Source organism: Lissotriton vulgaris, chromosome 1_1, assembly GCF_964263255.1.
Source record: "Lissotriton vulgaris chromosome 1_1, aLisVul1.2, whole genome shotgun sequence".
Classification (NCBI taxonomy): Eukaryota; Metazoa; Chordata; class Amphibia; order Caudata; family Salamandridae; genus Lissotriton; species Lissotriton vulgaris.
The window spans coordinates 506321455-506341832 of NC_141685.1; positions in this window are offsets into that span (position 1 = coordinate 506321455).

The window sequence follows — 20378 nt, forward strand, 5'->3', positions numbered from 1 at the left end:
GAGAATTTCTTGGCAGATTATTAAGACTACGTTGGACACTTATTAGATGTTTGACCCACCCATCACCCGAACCTAATACCCTCGCTGTTATAGATTGCTTTATGTCACGGTTTTTTCTCTCCACTACCGCATTTCCCTCAGGATGGAATGGACTAGAGTACCGCAATGCAATGCCCAAGCTGGTCATGGCCTCCTTGTAAGCTTGAGAGCTAAACGCAGGACCCTGGTCAGAATGTAGCATGCCAATTGCGTATGTGCCGATAAAGACTCGCAAATCTTTTATAATAGTTCTGGCCTCAGCCGAGCGCTGGGGCCACATCCAAATGAATCTTGTCCTAGTAGTTGTGGGGCCGCATCCGTTCGTAGGGACGTCTGCGTGTAGACAGTCTAATGCTATCTAACAGAGGTGTCAGTGCTGGACTGACTGTGCTTTTGTCAGTCCCCTGGTCCGGTTCATGACTGCGATCTCTGTTGCAGTTTTCACAATCCATTGCAAATTTATAAATTTGCTCGCTCATTCCCGGCCACCAGTACTTCAGTTGTAATTCTATTAGAGAAGTTAATATACCTTGGTGCCTCAGACCCACTCCCATGTGTGCTTCTTGAATCAAGAAGACTTTCCGCTTCCTGTTTGGAATTACTCTGTCCCCCACTCCAGGGATTTGAGCAAAAGGAACGGAGTTTGCAGCAATTATGTATGTATTTCCGAGTGGATAATTTAGAGGTAACGCCGCATAATTGCCTTCCATTGAGGCTTTTACTGCTAGTAGCGTTTCTCCGTCTATTCTGTTTTTTAGAACGCTTTTTTGTAGCTACGGAAACCGGTTGACCAGATGCCGCTATGGCTTTATTAGCCAATGAATTCCCTGCAACGTGAACGCCATCACGTTTGAGACTCTGCGTATGTATCACGTGAGTCTTTCGTAGTTCTTTCTGTAAAAAAACTACCTGTTCCCATATTTTTTTATGTTTTATTGTGCCAAATGTCTCATCTTTGTAACCGTTTTTAATCTAGGTCTGCATGGAATTATTGTAAGATTCGACGCAGTAATGCGAATCGCACACTATTAGTGTGGGGAATTCGCGATCAGTATTTTCAAGCGCCATTTTAAAAGCCTGTAGTTCAGCTCGCTGAGCTGTACAATCTCCAAGTGATTGAGTTTTAGTGACCAATGGTCTAAATTTTCCTTCGTGCCATCGACCTTTAACAATCGCGCACGCAGCACTATATGCTTGTTTACCCCCTACTGCGGGTTATGCTGAACCGTCTGTATATATTATACAGCTGTAATGTTCCAGAGGCAGAATTTCAGTTGGCAGAGAACATTCATATTCGTATTGGAGAAATTTTTGCGTTTTAAAGTTAGGATCAAATTCGTATACTACGTCTGATGCAGCAAGAGAATTAACCCATTGTATCTATCTCGGATGTAAGGCTTTAGCATTCGGAATGCTTGCTCTTGTTACTGCTTCTAGGATAGGTACCGGTGTAACAATTATTATGCGTTTACCTTGTGCCAGGACTCTTTCATTTGCTACAGCAGTTTGTACCGCAGTTAGAATCTTTTCAGTGGAACTGAATTTCATTTCAGCTTGTGTGTACAAGTGTGATTTGTAAGCTATTGGTACCGTTTCTCCCTCATTAGAGGTTAGGTATGTAAATCCGCATCTTCCTGGGATGACTCGGATTACAAGGTTGCGTTTGTTCGCGCATGTTTGCAGTTTTGTTTTAGTTAACATGTCTATTTGTAATGATCGTAGAATTTCTGTGTGTTTCTGAGTCCAATTAATTGATTTGAAACCGGGTTTATTAGTTCCTAGAGCGGTTTAACCCTCTCTTCATAATTTAGAATGTAAGTTCTTCAGAAATTCAGGAAACCTAGAATTGATTATAAGTTTTTCAGCGTTTTTGGAGCTTGGAATACTGCACACTTCTCTATTTCCATTTCCCTTTTCCATTTTTTTGCATTTATATTGCGCATAAATCACCCAAAGGTCTCAGAACGCTAGCAAGCAAGGAACCTCTTGACCCTCAGCCCCGAAAGAGCGAGGGCAGCTCATACGGCTAGAAAAGCCAGGTTTTTAGCTGTCTCCGGAACTTCACATGGTCAGGCTCTAGCCTGATCTGAATGGGAAGAGAGTTCCAGGCTTCTGGGGCGGTTTTACTGAAAGCTCTGTCACCGTTTCTGACTGTCCGTACTTTGGGTACAGAGAGAAGGGCCTTGCTGGAAGATCGTAGCATTCTGGCTGGAACGTGGGTTTGAGCTTGTACTCAAAATAGGACGGTCCATGACCATTAACCGATTTATGGACTAGGCAGCATAGTTTAAACTTTATGCGTTTTTGAATGGGCAGCCAATGCAGAGTCTGAAGGCAAGGGACTGAGGGGGAGCGAGGGGATAATTCAAGTACTAGCCTGGCGACCGTATTCTGGCGGACCTGTAGTCGATTTAGAAGTGTTGAATTGATGGCTGAAAAGAGAGCATTTCCATAGTCTATCCTGTTAACAATAAGTCCCTGAATTAGGGGCATGCGTGCTGAGAGTGGGATCCATTTGAATATCTGCCTTAAACTGCGCATCAAACCGTAACTGGTACCCACGTTTTTTCTGATGTGCTCAGACATGGTTAGCTTATCATCGATAATCACTCCAAGATTCCTGACAAAGGGCTTGGGGCCTGGGCAGGGACCGAGGGATGCTGGCCACCAGTCTGGCGACCAGATTTTGTTGGCTTTACCGAACAACATGACCTCGGTCTTTCCTGCATTCATCATGAGGTAGTTCCTGGTCATCCATTCCTGTATGTCGACCATACAGTTTTTGAACCTCCTTTTGATGTTGTCAGGGTTCTGATTGATGTTGATAAGGATTTGAGTATCGTCGGCATAGGATACATTTCCAAAACCATGTGTTCTGATGACCATTGCCAAGGGGGAGACATATAAATTAAAAAGGGTCGGGCTCAATATGGATCCCTGTGGAACACCCTTATTGTTGTCATAGTAAATGGAAGAGTGCGAGCCTATCTGGACCCTGGACCTCCTGTTACCTAAATAGCTTGCCAGCCATTGAAGTGCGGCGCCCTCGACACCAACCTCTGCAAGGCGCTCTAATAGAACGCGATGCGAGATGGTGTTGAAGGCCGCAGACAGGTCCAACAAGATCAATATATCCGATTGTTTAGAGTCCAAAGTCAGTCTGAAATTGTCCAGTACCTCCAACAGGGCCATTTCAGTGCTGTGGGATGCCCTGAAGCCGGACTGGGAAGGGTCGAGGACTTTGTTGGACTCAAGGTAGGTGACAAGCTGTTTATTTATTAGGGCCTCCATAATTTTTCCAAATAGTGGGAGAAGGGAGATTGGTCGATAATTGACAGGTTGATCTTGGTCAGCTGATGGCTTTTTTAAAATAGGCCGTATTACTGCCTCCTTCCAGTGCTTGGGGACGGAACTATGAAGTAGGGATTGATTGAGGATAATGGTTAGGACAGGGATCAGTGCCGGGGAGATTTTGGATAGAACTTGCGGAGAGGCAGGGTCTCCTGGGGCTTCAGACTTCATTTTCAGCAAGGTTTGGTCCACCTCTTTTTCTGAGAAAGGTGAAAACTCTCTTAACGTGGCAGTCTGATGGTTGGAGTCATTGCCACTATTGACGTCTGGGACAGCGGTCTGATCAGTTGTCGTCGACTGGGGGTAGCATTTGTGGATGACATTAACTTTCTCATGGAAGTAAGAGGCTACAGATTCTACCCACTCCTTGGTATCGGGGGGGGGTACCAGCTGAGAACCTGATGGATTTGTGAATTCCTTAACAATGTTAAAAAGTTCTCTTTGTGAGTTGGCTGCTGACGTGATCCTATTACCTAGGTACATTTTTTTTGCCTCGGCTATTTCCTTCATATACTGCCGGTGTGCAGCTTTATAGGTTTCCCTATCTTGGACACTTTTTGTGTGTCGCCATTTCCTTTCTGCCACCCTGGTAAAGAATTTTATTTGCTTCAGGTCTGGCGTAAACCATGGTGAGTTGTTCTTAGGGGGTTTACTAAGAAGTTGTCTGCTAGGCTTTTGCCTTCACTTGATAACTCATATCCTAAAAATAGGAAAGTGAGATGGGCAATTTGTGACTTTTTAAAGTTACATTTGTACCCTTCAGATGCGAACCCAAGTATGATGGTGTTCACTCTTTTCAAGTGTGTCTCCAGGTCATCGTCTGTTAGATAGATATCGTCGACATAGGATAATGCCTCATCCTCATACATTTGTAGTAATTCTGTTACCCTGGCTGAAAATAATCCTGGGCTCTTCTTGAATCCCTGTGGGAGACGACAAAATTGCTTTTGGGGCCCCATACGGGAGAAAGCGGTTAAATATCTGCTTTCTGGTGCAATGTTTTGACAGAAGAAACCATTTGAAATATCTAATGTCGTCTTATATTTTTGCACATGATATTATTCATTAGTGCTGCACTATGTGAGTTTTGTACTGCAAATGTTTTGCAACAAGAGTTTAAGTGTCTATAATCCAATACCAGACGATATGAATTGTCTGGTCAGGAAACAAAGGATTATTCATTTGTGAGGTGCATGTTTCAGTCACCCCCTGGTACTCAAGTTGATCTAAGATCTCCCTGACTTGTTTTTTAGCTTCTTGCTCAACAGGATACTGCCTCTGTGCAGTAGGTTGATTTTTTATCTGGATTTTATGGTGAGGAGAATCCTCATCCCATTCTACATGATTTTTATATAATGCAGGGGCCTGGGCCACTGCCCATTTTCTAGCAAATGTGTATTTTTTATGAATTGGAATGTGATTTGAGAAGGCAGGCATAATCATTTCTTGCTTTATTTCCTATAATCATTTATTCGCCATGTGGGCACTCCCTGACAAACTCTGGTGGCCAGTCCTTTTCTGCTAGAAGTATATCATAACCTTTAAATAGGTTCTCCCAGAAGAAACCTCTTATTTTCCTAGTTTTGTCTCCCTCTATACGTAATGTTATTTCATATAATTTATGGGGAACGCTAACTCTGGTATCTGCAGTTTCTACTTGAATGTATTCATTCGTGTCCACTGTCCCCAGAAGATTCATCAGGATCTTGCGAGCTATGGTCACTTCTGCTGCGCTGTCTAGCATTGTCTGGGCCCATTCTCCGTTCTTGAGTTGTGTCCTCAGAATCCTCAGCATGTTTTACTTTAATACTGGCTACCTTCTTTTTGGGAAACTGTAATTTTTTATTTTGATTAGCAGGTTCTTTGTCTTTGACTTGATGCGCTCTTCTTTATGTTCTGACCGTCCTCTTCTTTCCGATTTCTGTGAGGTAGTCTGAAAATATCGAGAGGAGCGTGTATCAATATCTTGATATCTGTCAGGTTTTCTCAAATTTTCCCTATTTCTAAGGTTATATCTCTTTTTCAGAGGGCTCCCGTTGGGGAGACTTGCCCCCCCCCCCGTTCTGGAGATCTATCTCTCCATTGGGGAGACCTTCCTCTGGTCTGAAACAGTTTTTCTCTTAATTTTTGGCGGCAGGTTGTACCGTCAATTGTCAATTGAACTAATTGCCTATATGCTTTTGTTAATTGTTTTAGTTGAACTAACAGTTCTCTGTCTGACATTTCTTCAATGTCAGGATGTGGTGTATAGCTGGCTAGAACCGGCCATGTGGCTCCTGGTCTATCTAGTGGATCGAGCCTGGTAATGTGATTTGGATGTTTTAGGGCGCCATTAAACCAGAGCTGATGCTCCTTGTGAGTTAGTGGAATTTCAACGTCCTCGAAAGGAACGTATTCCGCTGGAGGTTCCTCTGCTTTGTAGTAGTGGAACTCGTATGTTACAGCATTTGCTGCAGGAAAATGTATCCATGAATAGAATACCTCTGTCAGCCGATATTCATGTGCCTCTACCACAAATATGACTGTACCACCTCTCGATGATACACCACTATTTATTAGTTTGTAAGTTACACTCTTTCTTACATTTATCGGGATGATTATTGCATCCGTAATTTTGCTGACTGAGAGTTTTCAGAGCAAGTTTTAAGGAAACAAAGATTAGGTGCACAATATTTTCGAACACTGTATCCTTCAACGTTGACTAAACCAAAAACTATTGCATAGGAATCTCTTCCTACTAAGTTCTGCCGGATATTAACCTTTTACCCAATCCAGACGTCTATTGGAGTTTTTACGGGAAAAAGGGGTCTGTGTGGAAAGCACGACTGAGTTACTTTATTATCTAGCGTTAAATTATCGCCTTACCAAACGTTGGGCGCCATGTAGTGTAGTTCCTATATTCCCAATAGGCTCTGCGCATTGGAATAACATAAACAACAATGTAGACGTAGGACTGAGGTCTACTTGGTCTCTATTGAATATGTTAGACTTAATTATGAAATGCCAGCTAGCTCAGAGGTCACTAGAAACTTTCTCGAGTAAAGAAGAAGGTGCTAACTTTCTTGAATAGACAAGAAGGGATTAGTTTCTGACAACCGTATAAACATGACAACTTTGCTCCCCCAGAATAAGGAGTATATCTCCAGAGTCGCGGAAACAATAGATAGCTATTTCACTCAGTTAATCGTGCATGCTTAGTTTCCCCAGGAGTGCAGAGAAATAGAGAGACGGGCGTTTCAATAAAAGTGGTTATTTATTGTGCAGTCTTCTTTCCCATGCAAGAGAACTGAATTGCCACAATTGCAATACTTGTCATAAAGTAATAATGACTAAACGTACTCAACTGGTGTTTCTAAGATACGCCTACCCCGCTGTACCTAACCTAAGCCTAGTACAGGGAAGGAGTAGATGAGTTATAGTTTTTGCCAAGAATCTGAATCAAGAATTCTCTAAGGGTCTAATCAGCTCCGTACCTTGGTTATAGAATGAAGGAGGTCTAGTATCTCTTTCTCAGGACTCGATCTCCCAGCAACCCGCAAGGGTTACAGGGAAACACTGGAGCTGGATTTCTCGGCAGGAGAAAAGACAGCGTCTCTCTCAGTGTGTCAGTGGGAGGGTCGGCTTCCTTCGGCACTCGCATCAGCAGGGCGTCGGGCAAGTAGATAGCCAATCTGCTCCAAACCACCGTGTGTTGCTTAAGGCAGATGCTTGTATATATATATACCTGGAAGGTGCCGGGCTTGACGTAAGGTTGGACATAAGACGTCACTAAGAACTCGCAGTTCTTTCAGGACTCCAGTAGTTCTAGGACAAATCAATACAAAAGCAGGGGGAATTCCCGGGCTGCTGGAGGCTTGGTTTGTTTAAGAACGCGTTGTGCTTCCTAGGAGTCTATGGGAGTAGCCTTGCCGTATTTGGACTGCATATGCTATGTCTTAATATGGGTATGATTCTTATGCCTATATAAGGATGTGATTTGATATAACCACATAAGGGCATGAAATCGGGAATATTTACTAGAGTCCTAGAATCATCTACAACAAGGGTGCACCTTGCCAACTTGTCACTGGGTAGTGAAGTATTAGCAGCCGCCGCTGAAAACGCTTCACCTTGTGATAAGCTGTGGAAGGGCTTTGGACTATACAGAGCTCACATTCTTTGCCTTTATCCTATCCCTATGACCAGTGGTGGTAATCAGCTCACCGCCCTCTTGTTAACCTTCAGCTAAGTGCAGTTTAGTTCGGTCCAAATGCTTACAAGTATATATAACAGCTGATGTTCATATGGAAGGTCAACCGATACCAGAAAGCTGATTAGACCCACTGGTCATTGGTGCGTGCTTACACATCTGATAAAAGTAAGGATTGAAAGACAATCTGCAGTTAATTCATTTTTTAAACCAATTTTTACAATACTCTATATTACCACAAGCTGCTTGTAGCAAGCTCAAAGGCATTCATGTTTTTTATATCCTGCAAAACACCTAAATAGTGTGCTTTTACTGGAGCAAAACTGGCCCAATTTCAAAATGTAGGTCACTTTTTTACATGTCCGATTCACTAACGGGGTCAATTTCATGAAGTTCACTAATTTTGGCCATTAAAAAAGTAAAGAGGGGGGATGCACTTCCCTGAAAGCTGGGGTCTTACTTAGTTTTTGCGATTAAAGCAAATTCTATCATAATATTATATAATGGCGCATGCACTGGCCACCGCTGTGCAGCCTACCCCAAAACTTGGCCCTTGGGGTGTGGGAAGCGGAGCTCTCTTTCCACTCTAATCATTAGCAAGTCAATCCCTCCTAGTCCCAGTGTTCCCACAGAGTGTCTGGAAGTGTAGGGCTCCCATGCTGGATGTGTATTGGTTCTCTGGGTCTGATGCAAAGGCACCTTGGAAGGATTGTGATAGTACCCACTATTCAAAATGTTGGTGAGACTCCAATCTCTGACTCTGTTTTTCCAAGACGTTGGTCTAAAACGTCAGTCCTTACAGCGAAAGTCAATCACAAGGTGGAGAAACGGTATGCTGGCCCTTGATGCCTCAATGTATAAAAACACAGCAGTGAAGTGCACAACATCTTATATCTGATGCCCCCGGGGTACATGCACGTATTCTAGTCCTGGTCTTACATTTTACAAGTCGTCGTTAGTGTGCTTCTCCAACTGATGCAATCCTATAGTATAGAATCGTGATTGCACATATGTTTTGTTTTCAAATGCCCTCTGTTTGTGCAGTCTGGATTTTTATGCCATAAATTATTGCTTTTGGTGTTGTGCCCTCTCTTCTAGTTATGTACTGAGCTTCGCAAACTTTAGAGCTTTACATATGTTATATAGTTTGCCTTTCAAGGGTCCTTGATTTAAGGTGTTTATTTTGTCATTACAGTATTCATTGAGTATTCTACACGGTACATTAAGTAATTCTTATTTTTCAGACTTAACATTGATATAAGAAAAATGTTTGCATGTAAATATTAAGATATTATTAACAGGTGTTAGTTAATCCCGATTCGGATTCTCATCTGCTCTTCCCGGGGACATTTTAAGGATTCTGGGGGCCGTGAGTCAATTGTATTTTTGGGGCCCCTGTTCACTTCAGCTTTGAATTTATGACCCAGTTTCCGCTCTTTCATTCCCTCTTTGGAAATGTCACTGGCAGTGTACAGGCACACCAATCCATATTATAAATGTGTTTAATCTAATATTTAGGACTAGTGATGTGTTTTCAATATTGTAACACAGCAGCTCACTAATATTACTGCAAAAAATCTCTGTAACACCCTCCCATTTTATATATGTGAGATCCTGATTGTATCTAAAAGAAACATGTTTTATAAATGTTGCGTGAAATATAAACAACTTTTGTTGGCAAAATGTCTGTACTAGGCTCTCTCCACATTATCCCGATTAAACTAAATTAAAGAAAAACGCTATTTACAGAAATCTGTTAAGTACCTCACTCACAGATGTTTTTTTATTTAACCCTTTCGCTGCTGCTGCAATTGCGCTGCAGCGCTAAGGGGCGGGGGGCCGCGCGGCACTCCGACGCTGGTGACGGAACAGCTCCATCACGCCCCTCGGGGGAGCTGTGCTTGTAACGGAGCGGTTCCATCATGGCCCCGCCCGCTCAATAAAACGCGCCGCGCAGGCACGAAATCAGCGCCGTGCAGGCGCGGTGAGCGGGCCATGACGGAACCGTTCTGTCACCTGCACAGCCCACCTGAGGGGCGTGAGGGAGCGGTTCCGTCACCAGCGTGGGAGGGGTTAACAAACAAGTAGCAGCATTCAACTTTGTTTACTGTTTGTAAATGAAATCAGCACGTCTATCTTTAAGAGTAGCGAACTTGTCAATAACTTTACTGTTTAAGTCTGGTATTTTTTGGACTAGCTTGCTCTCTACAGAGAGCATCGCAAAAGCATTGAGACTTTCCTCTAGCATGGTGTTCCTGAGGAATGTCATAATGCGCTTTAAGGCTGAAAAAAATCGTTCAGATTCGGCTGTTGTCATTGGAGTGGTAATGACAACTTTTAGTAAAGTCACTGTCTCTGTAAGTGACTTTTCCATATTCAGTTTATGTATTAAAGTCAACAAAGTCAAGGCACTTGTGGCCTTCCGGTACACAGGCATTGCGTACAGTACAGTCAACTCAGTTCTCAGCTGCTCTTTTTTGACCATAGGATATGCTTGCACAGCCTCAGTGAGAGCACGCTCCGGGAAGGATTCATCATATTTTGCAAACTCTTTACTTTGCAATAATGTAAATGTAAATTGATACTTGTATAGCGCACTACTCACCCGCAAGGGTCTCAAGGCGCTTGTACGAATACCGCTGTGGAACCCATCCTGGCTTTCCCTGTGAGGCATCCACTCCTGAGCACCCCCAAGGTGGAGGCCAGGCATCCTTAGCATTGTGGGGGCCGTTGTGGAGATTGAGCAAGCTATTGCCCAGAGTTGCAGAGTGGGACTCCATGATTGGAATAGGCACCGAGGCGAGAATTATCAGGTCCGTGGAATTTTGAGCCCAAGACCCGCTGCCGAGGCAGGGAATTGAACCCTGGTCCCGGGCTAGACCTCTGTATCAGGGTCTGCCGCTCTAATCATTGAGCCACACTTCTCCACAATGTGGCATTCAACAAATGTTTAGTGAATGAAAAACGTTCTTGTGCCTGCACAATTACAATGTCACATATCTCCGTTGCAATTCGAACCAGAGTGGTGATGTTTTGCCTGCGGTTTGCAAAAATAGAATGCTCTGGCAGTTTCCTCTCTAAATTGTCAAACCCATCTCTCACTTTCCTTATTCTTTGTACAAATGTAGTGGTAGATTCCTGCACAAAGACAGTATCTACGTCTTTTCCTTGTAACTGATTGTATAACAAGTCGACAGCATGCATTATTTTATGAAATAAAAACAGTAAGAACTGAAACTCTCTGTCTTGTAGTGTTCTAATAAAGCCATGGGCTTCATTCTGACCTGTGTAATCAAACTCATCATTGGCTTCTATGGCGGCAAAACATTTCTCAAGGCTATCCCTATTTTCAAAGATTAGGTTGACGGTACGAATGTTAAAGTTCCAACGAGTTGAGGATCCCCTTGAAACACTTTTGTCCACAATCTCATGAAGGGCTTCTGTTCTTTTAGGGGAACGTGAGAAGAATGCTGCCATGCCTCCTATATTCTGAAAGAAAATTTGTGTCTCTCTGACCTTTGATGCTCGCCTGTTGCATAATGAGATTGAGTTAGTGGGCGTAACAGTCCACATAATGAGCATTAGGGTACACATCTCGAATTCGTTTCTGTACTCCACTAAGGCTTCCACTCATTACGGATGCACCATTATAGCTTTGTGCGGTAAGTTTTTGTTTTTGAGGCAGCAACGGAAAAATTAAGTTCAGTTGACACAGTATAGCTTCAGTAATGGTTGCTGCACTAGAGTCTCTTAAATGTTTGAAACCATAGAACGTCTCCACAACGTTTCTGTCACTGTCAAGGTACCGAAACACTAATACGAACTGTGTTTTAGTGGCCACATCAGTGGTGTCATCAGCCTGAATAGCCACAAAGTCTGTGTTTTGCAACTCTTGCACAATATGGCTTCTTATAATTTCGAGCATACACTCAAGGAGTTCATTTGAATTATTTAAGAGGTGCCTTTAGAGACTGTAGCACTTGCTAAATGTGTTTCCAAATCCTTGTCTATGCTTGCTATTAAATCCACTAGGCCTCTGAAGATCCCAGGTTTTGAGGAACTTTCCGATTCATCATGGCTCTCAATGCCAGTTTGAAAGCACCACAGAAACAAATGTAATCAGTTATCTTGGATAGAATTTGTCTGTTCCTATCAACGGCTTCATTGTGTTTCTGTATGGTTTTTCGTTATGCATCATTTATCTGCTACTCAATTGGGGCGTCTTCCCCCAACATTCCCAATCTCGTAAGGTTTTCCATATGCTTTCTTGTGTATGCATGCTTCTTTATTTTTTCCGACAAATGCTTCAAGTCAGTGATTCCTTGACGTGTCCTAGAAAACTCACCACCAAACAGCAAGCAGGGGAAGCAGAACCGAGAATTTCTTGTAGGGCACCCTGTAAGCCAATCAGCTTTTGTATACCAGGCATTTGAGAATGTACGTTTTGACATTTTTCCTCTGTCCTGGGAAGTTTTCTGTAGGTTTATGTCAGGCTGATGAGGTCCTAAATGCTTTAAATGTAGTTTTTCTTCAAGAGGCCGTGCCTGCAATGACCTTGTAATCAGCACTTGTACTGTATTCATGATGGTGTTGATGCCTTACCAATATATATATTAAATAAACCAGTCAATAATCAAAGTACAACGTATAAGGTGCAGTGCAATAATATCAAATGTCCGTATAAATACATATATCTTGTGCAGTATCGTAATACATCTCCAACAGCTCCCCTTTCCACAAAATGACTGCTAAAAATACAGCCTTACTGCCTCCTGCCTCTCTGTGCCATAGTGGTTGCTGGAGGCAGTAAAACAGACGCTGCTTGATATAGTTAACAGTTGGTGTCCTGGCACACATGCTTGCCTCATTGCCCTTACCATGAGTATTTCATGGGGACTCAAGCCTTGAGAGTGACCACATACATAGCCATAACTCCCATGTAAAAAAATATAGCATCAGTTTCCTTACCTTTAACACTGGTGTTTGCTGGGTCATAGCCGGGGTGAAAGAGCAGCAAAGGAGGTTGGGTACTCTTGTTGTTTGCTGAGAAATTGCCCCAAAATGTGGTAATGTTTCAGGTTGTCAGGCTTTACCAGGTGCTGAAAATGAGAAGATAACAATTTATTTTTGAAACACTAGGGTACAGCGGTTTTGACCGGAACGAGCTGGGCGCGTTAGATGTGAGACGCTAATAAGAATGAAGAGGTCGTCTTGAATAAGGACTTGTATTGGAATAAAAGAACAAAAAATAAGTATACTACGGAAGAAATTGGATAACTGGATCTGTAGGGGCCAGTCCCCAGACTGTAATAAGAAAACTTCATCAAAACCCATATTTATGAAAATTCGAGCGAAGGAAGAAGAGAACGCTGGCTACTAAGTCCGCAGATCTAACTCGCCCCTGGGAGTATTAACCTAAACTACGTGATAGAGCAGCACGGGCCATCCTATCTGTGCATTTCTACACAATGTATAGAGGATACCCTGTGTCCACACTATAAGGAGGCAAACTTTTCTCTGGCGGTCCTGAGGAGGGTGGTACAAGCCCACCGAAACGCGCGTCGACCTGGTGTGGGAATTCACGATTACTATCTGTGTCACCTCAGCTACAGAAAAAAGAGATTGTTCTGGTTGTAAAGAGAAGTGTGTGTATATGTATGTATGAGTAATGTGTGAGTGTTGATAGGTGTGTGTTAGACAGGGTGTTTGTTCTTCATTTAAAAAAAAATTTATATATTGAATCGGAGAAGCATATAAATGATGTATTGAATTTTAATGTTTATATGACTAAAAAGCATTATGGGTTAATAGATGAAAATATACAGTAAAGAAAAAAAGGAAAAAAAGTTTTTTGACATACATATGAAAAAAATAAAATACTGAAAATAATTGAAAAACAAATGTGTACCTGTGCTGATCTGAAGGTTTTTGACCAAAATATATGAACTATGTCTTATGAAAAAGAATAGTGAGGCCACGAGGGAACTTTATTGTGCTATTATAGATGTAGTCCTCTCTTTTCCCTGGCCATAAAAAAAGTTAGAGGGGGTCCCAAATTTATGCAGTGACATTTTTCCTCTGTCCTGGGAAGTTTTCTGTAGGTTTATGTCAGGCTGATGAGGTTCTAATTGCTTTAAATGTAGTTTTTCTTCAAGAGGCCGTGCCTGGAATAACCTTGTAATCAGCTCTTGTACTGTATTCATGATGGTGTTGCTGGCCTTACCAATATATATATTAACCACATCGCTGCTGTGGTTATTTTTCCCCTGTGCTGGATAGTGGAGTTCTCATATATTCATGACGAGCTCAGCTCGTCATCAGCACAGCTCAACTGTGCCTCATGACGAGCTCAGCTCGTCATGAGCATGGAAGGGGTTAAAGAAACCTGTAAATAATCAAAGTACAACATATAAGGTGCAGTGCAATAATATCAAATTTCAGTATAATCATCATATATCTTGTGCAGCTTCGTAATACATATCCAACAGCTCCCCTTTCCACAAAATGACTGCTATAAATACAGCCTTACTGCCTCCTGCCTCTCTGTGCCATAGTGGTTGCTGGAGGCACTGAAACAGACACTGCTTGAGGGCCTTGAGAGTGACCACATACATAGCCATAACTCCCATGTAAAAAATATAGCATCAGTTTCCTTACCTTTAACACTGGTGTTTGCTGGGTCAAAGCCAGGGTGAAAGAGCAGCAAAGGAGGTTGGGGTCCTCTTGTTAGCTGCCGAAAAATTGCCCCAAAATGTGGTAATGTTTCAGGTTGTCAGGCTTTACCAGGTGCTGAAAATGAAAAGATAACAATTTATTTTTGAAACACTAGGGTAATCAAACAAAGACTCTGGGGTAAAAAAACATAACAGTCCAATGTTTTCCTTGCAGTTTGCATGCAGCTCCTGGATGACAGTTAATAGCTTGCTGTTGTATGTTAGGATTTTAACTTACAAACTGCAAGTAACAAAAGGATCTCTCTGACAAAAGCAGTGACTCACTGACCTATTTACATCATATGCATTTTGTGATCTGCATCAGGTACATGTTCTTTGCAGCAGGCACATGAACCTTCCGCGCTACCTTTCCATGAGCCAAAACTTTCACTAGACAAAACTATGATCTCTTTCTAGGAAGAACATTAACCATCAGCATTATCATAACATTTTTTATTGTCTCTCGTTACCGCGCCTGTCAGTGGGGCCTTTAGGCCTCCGTGTCCCGGTGTCACTGCTATGTCGGTAATGGAGGGCCTCGTGCTCAGAAATGTGATGCCTGACCTTAGAAGCAACTCAAGTGGTCTGCAAAAGTGTAGGTCCTGTAGCTTTAGCAGGTGTAGTGGCAACGTATAACAGAGGTGAGTGTAATGTGGAGGGCAGTGCTTAATTTGTGCTGGGTTTGCAAGTGCAGGGCACAACGCTCATTTTTACAGACAGGGACTTTATTTTCATCATCAGGTTTCAACCCAGAAAAGAGACAGAAAAGAAGAAAAGGTGGAAAGGAGGATGAAGAAATATGTTAAAGCAGTGACAAGGAGAGAAGGCATGGAAGAAAAATTATCTACAAGAGTGAATATAAAAATTGAAAGACAACTAATCACATCGCAGTGCAATTGGATTGCAGTAAAATTCTGAATGTCCCCAAGATGTCTTTAGCGGATGTACGTCATTATGATGCACACTTTTACAACGCGTTCCATTACAACGCGGTCGTAACAACGCAAGTCGTTAGAAAGACTTGCGTTGGGGGGGGGCGCAAATTTAAAAATTTTAATTTACTATTCCAACACCAGTCCCCGTGGATAGTAGGGAAGGTGTTGGGATAGTAAATTAAATGATTTTCTATCCTTGAGCACCCCCCAGCGCAATTCGTTGTAACAGCTTTCGTTGTTATGACCGCGTCGTACTGGAACGGCGTTGTAATGGTTGCGTTGTAAACGTCGCATACCGTCTTTAGCAAGCCAGGCTTCGACCTAAAAATGAGGCTTCCTCTTCATTTTAATGGCTAATTGGAGTAGCATGCTGTATAGGGCAGTGGCCATTTTGTTTTGAAAGTGTAAGGACATTGTAAGTTCACAATAAATGCAACCATTTTAATAGAACAGATTCTGGCTACGTATTTTACAGGCTGTGCTGCGTAATAACTGTGAATATTTAGAGGCCTGCACGTGCCAGCAGGAAAAAAAGTAAAATGTAGCACGTGGGCAGCAATACCTATGTAAGCTGGAGCACTGCCCTGAGTGGTCTGTGTTTCTCCCTCCTCCCACCACTTGCTCTCTCTTGCGATGCTTTTCTGGTTCAATACACTGCGAACACTTTTACTCTTGCTGTCCCCACCTCTTGCACTCCTTAAAATAATATATTTTTAAGATTGTAGGTGGATCAAAGAGCTGCTGTTTGCTACAGGCCACTCCACTTAAAAAAAATATATGTAATGCAAAAAATAAATGGGTGGGGGAATAGGAAATAAAAATGTGTAAAATGGTGCAGATGCCATTTCTGTGTGCATGCTTTATGATGCAGATATGCACATACATTATCGGAATGATGTGGCCGCTAAGAGTCATAACTTCAACCTGCTCGTGTGTGTGTCTGCGTCATCGCATCATTTTTCTTTTCTTTCTTCTTGTTTTGCTGTTGCTGCACAGCATTGGCAAAAGCACTGGCAAACCCAATACATTAAAAAGTCACATTTATGGTTTTCTCTATATCTTCGGCTGCCAGGACAGTAGGGACAATACTGTCATGTGATGTACAGCAGATGGTAGTCTTGCTACTATGCCCACAGCCCTTTTGACATAGTAAAAAACAAGGACTATCTGATATCGGATGTTAAAATATACCTTTTACCTGAGAGACTGCAGCCAAAATCTAACAGGGAACAACATAACTTATTTCAGTGTACATAACTTTCAAATCAGGGTGGTGACACTTATTATTTATGAGCCTGTTATGTCTGCAGCTCTACAGAAAAATGCTCTTAAAAATAGAGGAAGTGAAAACGGTATCAGAGGTCATGGATGGGGACCCAATCACAGTAAAAGAGACCCAAAAGGAGAATTGAAGAGAGAAAGAGCAGGAAATAGTGTGCCGGTGTAGCTTTATTTGATGCAGCAGTTGCAGCGGCACCAGGGCCCAGAGGCCTAGGCTGCACACCGAACCCTGGTTATTGCTGTCTTTTATCACTCAGAGAGCAGCCAGGACCTATTCCCTCTCGTGCATTAAGGCCCCCTTTACACTGGCTCTGCACTGAGAGTGTGAGAGAGAGGGCTGGAAGGAAGAGTGAAAAGAAGAAAATATGGAAGGAAGAAAGAGCCTGTGACAAGGAGGAAGTGTCAAAACCACTGAAAGATGGGTGCAAGGGTGAAAAGGCCGATGGAGAAAATGGAAAACAAGGATGCATGGCCAGGTGAAAGAATGAATGGCTGGCATGATAAAAGGCTGGATGAATGGATGGATGGATGAATGTAAGTTTGGATGGATGGGTTCATTAATAAAAGGAGAGGAAAATGATGTATGGAGGAAAAAGAAGATGTATGGATGGGAAAACGAGGAATGAATAGCTGGAAGTGTGAGGGAAAGGATGGAAGAGTCATGATGAAAAGATGGAGTGACTGAATGCTGGATGGAAGCATAAAGAGATGGATGGATGCCTGAAAGGCTTAAAGGATGTAGAGATAGACGACAGAAGGTGGGATGAAGGGACCTCATATAGTGTGTGGGCAGGGCTTCCTCACTTCCTGCACCTGATGGCATTCGAGGTACGGATTAAAGTAGGGGGGGGGGTATTTCAAATTTCTGGCTACTCCCTTGATCATTCATTCATTTATTCATTCATACTACCTTGATCTGAAAGGATACTTTTCTGACGGCTCAATCCACAGTTTCGTATTCCACTGAAAGAAGAGGCTGGGCAGGTCACAGCCTGCAATGGGCTCTTTCAGAGATGAATGCCCCATGCACACATACATTCTCAACTTACTCCTGCATCTGCAGCAGTAAGGGGCTTGCCGTGCTTCCTGCGCTGCAGGGGGTCGCTCTAGGAGCCGTTTGAGGCATTGCTGACAATGTGTCACAATAATCTAACAGTGAAGGGAACATATGGTTGCTGAACATAAACGGTGGGGCACGAATCAGAGGAATATTCTTAACTTCTTGACAGATATAAATGTAAAAAAAGGATGCAGTGACTCTTCCTCAAGATGAGAACCTGGGATTTTAAGTGCATGAATAAATTAGAAATAGGTTCGATGATGACGTTCTGCCAGACCTCGTGGTGTTTTGTGTCCGATATGTCTACAGATCGGCTCATAATTTAGATATAGTACGGCGAGTGGTGTAAAATTGTCTCCTGTATAGCGCGGGGGCCGGTTCATCAGAGACTCTACAGAAGCCGATTTTCAGCCTTGTGAGAAAGCACGCTGCATTCCTAAATACTCCTCACATTTTATTTTGAACGCAAGCTACTACACTCTGGTCAGAAGGGAAACTAATATGCTGGGAGAGGTTTTCATCAACAGCCGGCAGCCTCACCGGCTTCAATGCCCAGAGCCACGCTGCCTTGGGCCGCAGGCCGGCTCCGGCCCGGCTATCGCCTAACGGGCTGCTAAGTACCGGGGTTCTCACTTCTCAATCTCAACCCTTTTTTGCAGCCACAGAAGGGGTGCACTGCGGCCTGCAGGCAGGGCAGTACGGCGAGTGGTGTAGAATTGTCTCCTGTTTAGCGCGGGCCGGTTCAGCAGAGACTCTATAGTCAGAAGCCGATTTTCAGCCTTGAGAGAAAGCACGCTGCATTCCTCCTAAATACTCCTCACATTTTATTTTGAACGCAAGCTACTGCCCTCGGGTCAGACTCAGAAGGTAAACTAATATGCTGGAAGGAGTTTTCATCAACAGCCCGGCGGCCTCTCCGGCTTTAATGCCCAGCTTCTGACTGTAGAGTCTCTGCTGCACCTGCCCCCGCGCTACACGGGAGACAATTTTACGCCACTCGCCGTACTGCCCTGCCTGCAGGCTGCAGTGCACCCCTACTGTGGCTGCAAAAAAGGGTTGAGATTGAGAAGTGAGAACCCCGGTACTTAGCAGTCCGTTAGGCGTTAGAGGGGCCGGAGCCGGCCGGCGGGCCTGGGCAGCGTGGCACTGGGCATTAAAGCTGGAGAGGCCGCCGGGGCTGTTGATGAAAACTCCTCTCAGCATATTAGTTTTCCTTCTGACCCAAGGGCAGTAGCTTGCGTTCAAAATAAAATGTGAGGAGTATTCAGGAATGCAGCGTGCTTTCTCACAAGGCTAAAAATCGGCTTCTGCTAAGTGTCTGGTGAACCGGCCACCGCGCTAAACAGGAGACAATTTTACGCCACTTGCCGTACGATATCTAAATCGTGAGCCGATCTGTAGACATATTGGACACGAAACACCACGAGTCATCGAACCTATTTCTAATTTATTCATGCACTTAAAATCCTAGGTTCTCATCTTGAAGAAGAGTCACTGCATCTTTTTTTTACATTTATATCTGTCAAGAAGTTAAGAAGATTCCTCTGATTCATGCCCCACCGTTTATGTTCATCAACCGTATGTTCCCTTCACTGTTAGATTATTGTGACACATTGTCAGCGATGCCTCAAAACGGCTCCTAGAGCGACCCCCTGCAACGCAGGAAGCACGGTGAGCCTCTTACTGCTGCAGATGTAGGAGTAAGTTGAGAATGTATGTGTGCATGGGGCATTCATCTCTGAAAGGGCCCATTGCAGGCTGTGATCTGCCCAGCCTCTTCTTTCAGTGGAATACGAAACTGTGGATTGTGCCGGCAAAAAGGTATCCTTCCAGATCAAGGGAGTATGAATGAATAAATGTATGAATGATCAAGGGAGTAGGCAGAAAATTTAAATACCCCCAACGTTGATCCGTACCTCGAATGCCATCAGGTGCAGGAAGTGAGGAAGCCCTGCCCACACACCATATGAGGTCCCTTCATCCCACCTTCTGTCCGTCTATCTCTACATCCGTTAAGCCTTTCATGCATCCATCCATCTCTTTATGCTTCCATCCGGCATTCAGTCACTCCATCTTTTCATCATTACTCTTCCATCCTTTCCCTCACATTTCCAGCTATTCATTCCTCTTTTTCCCATCCATACATCTTCTTTTTCCTCCATACGTCATTTTCCTCTCCTTTTATTAATGAACCCATCCATCCAAACTTACATTCATCCATCCATCCGATCATCCAGCTTTTCATCATGCCAGCCAGTCATTCTTTCACCTGCCCATGCATCCTTGTTTTCCATTTCCTCCATCTGCCTTTTCACCCTTGCACCCATCTTTCATTGGTTTTGACACTTCCTCCTTGTCACAGGCTCTTTCTTCCTTCCATATGTTCTTCTTTTCACTCTTCCTTCAAGCCCTCTCTCTCACACTCTCAGTGCAGAGCCAGTGTAAAGCGGGCCTTAATGCACAGGACAGAATCGGTCCTGCCTGCTCTCTGAGTGATAAAAGACAGCAATAACCAGTGTTCAGTGTGCAGCCTAGGCCTCTGGGCCATGACTGCTGCAACTGCTACATCAATTAAAGCTACACCGGCACACTATTTCCTGCTCTTTCTCTCTTCAATTCTCCTTTTGGGTCTCTTTTACTGTGATTGGGTTCCCATCCCTGACCTCTGATACCGTTTTCACTTCCTCTATTTTTAAGAGCATTTTTCTGTAGAGCTTCAGACATAATAGGCTCATAAATAATAAGTGTCACCACCCTGATTTGAAAGTTATGTATACTGAAAGAAGTTATGTTGTTCCCTGTTAGATTGT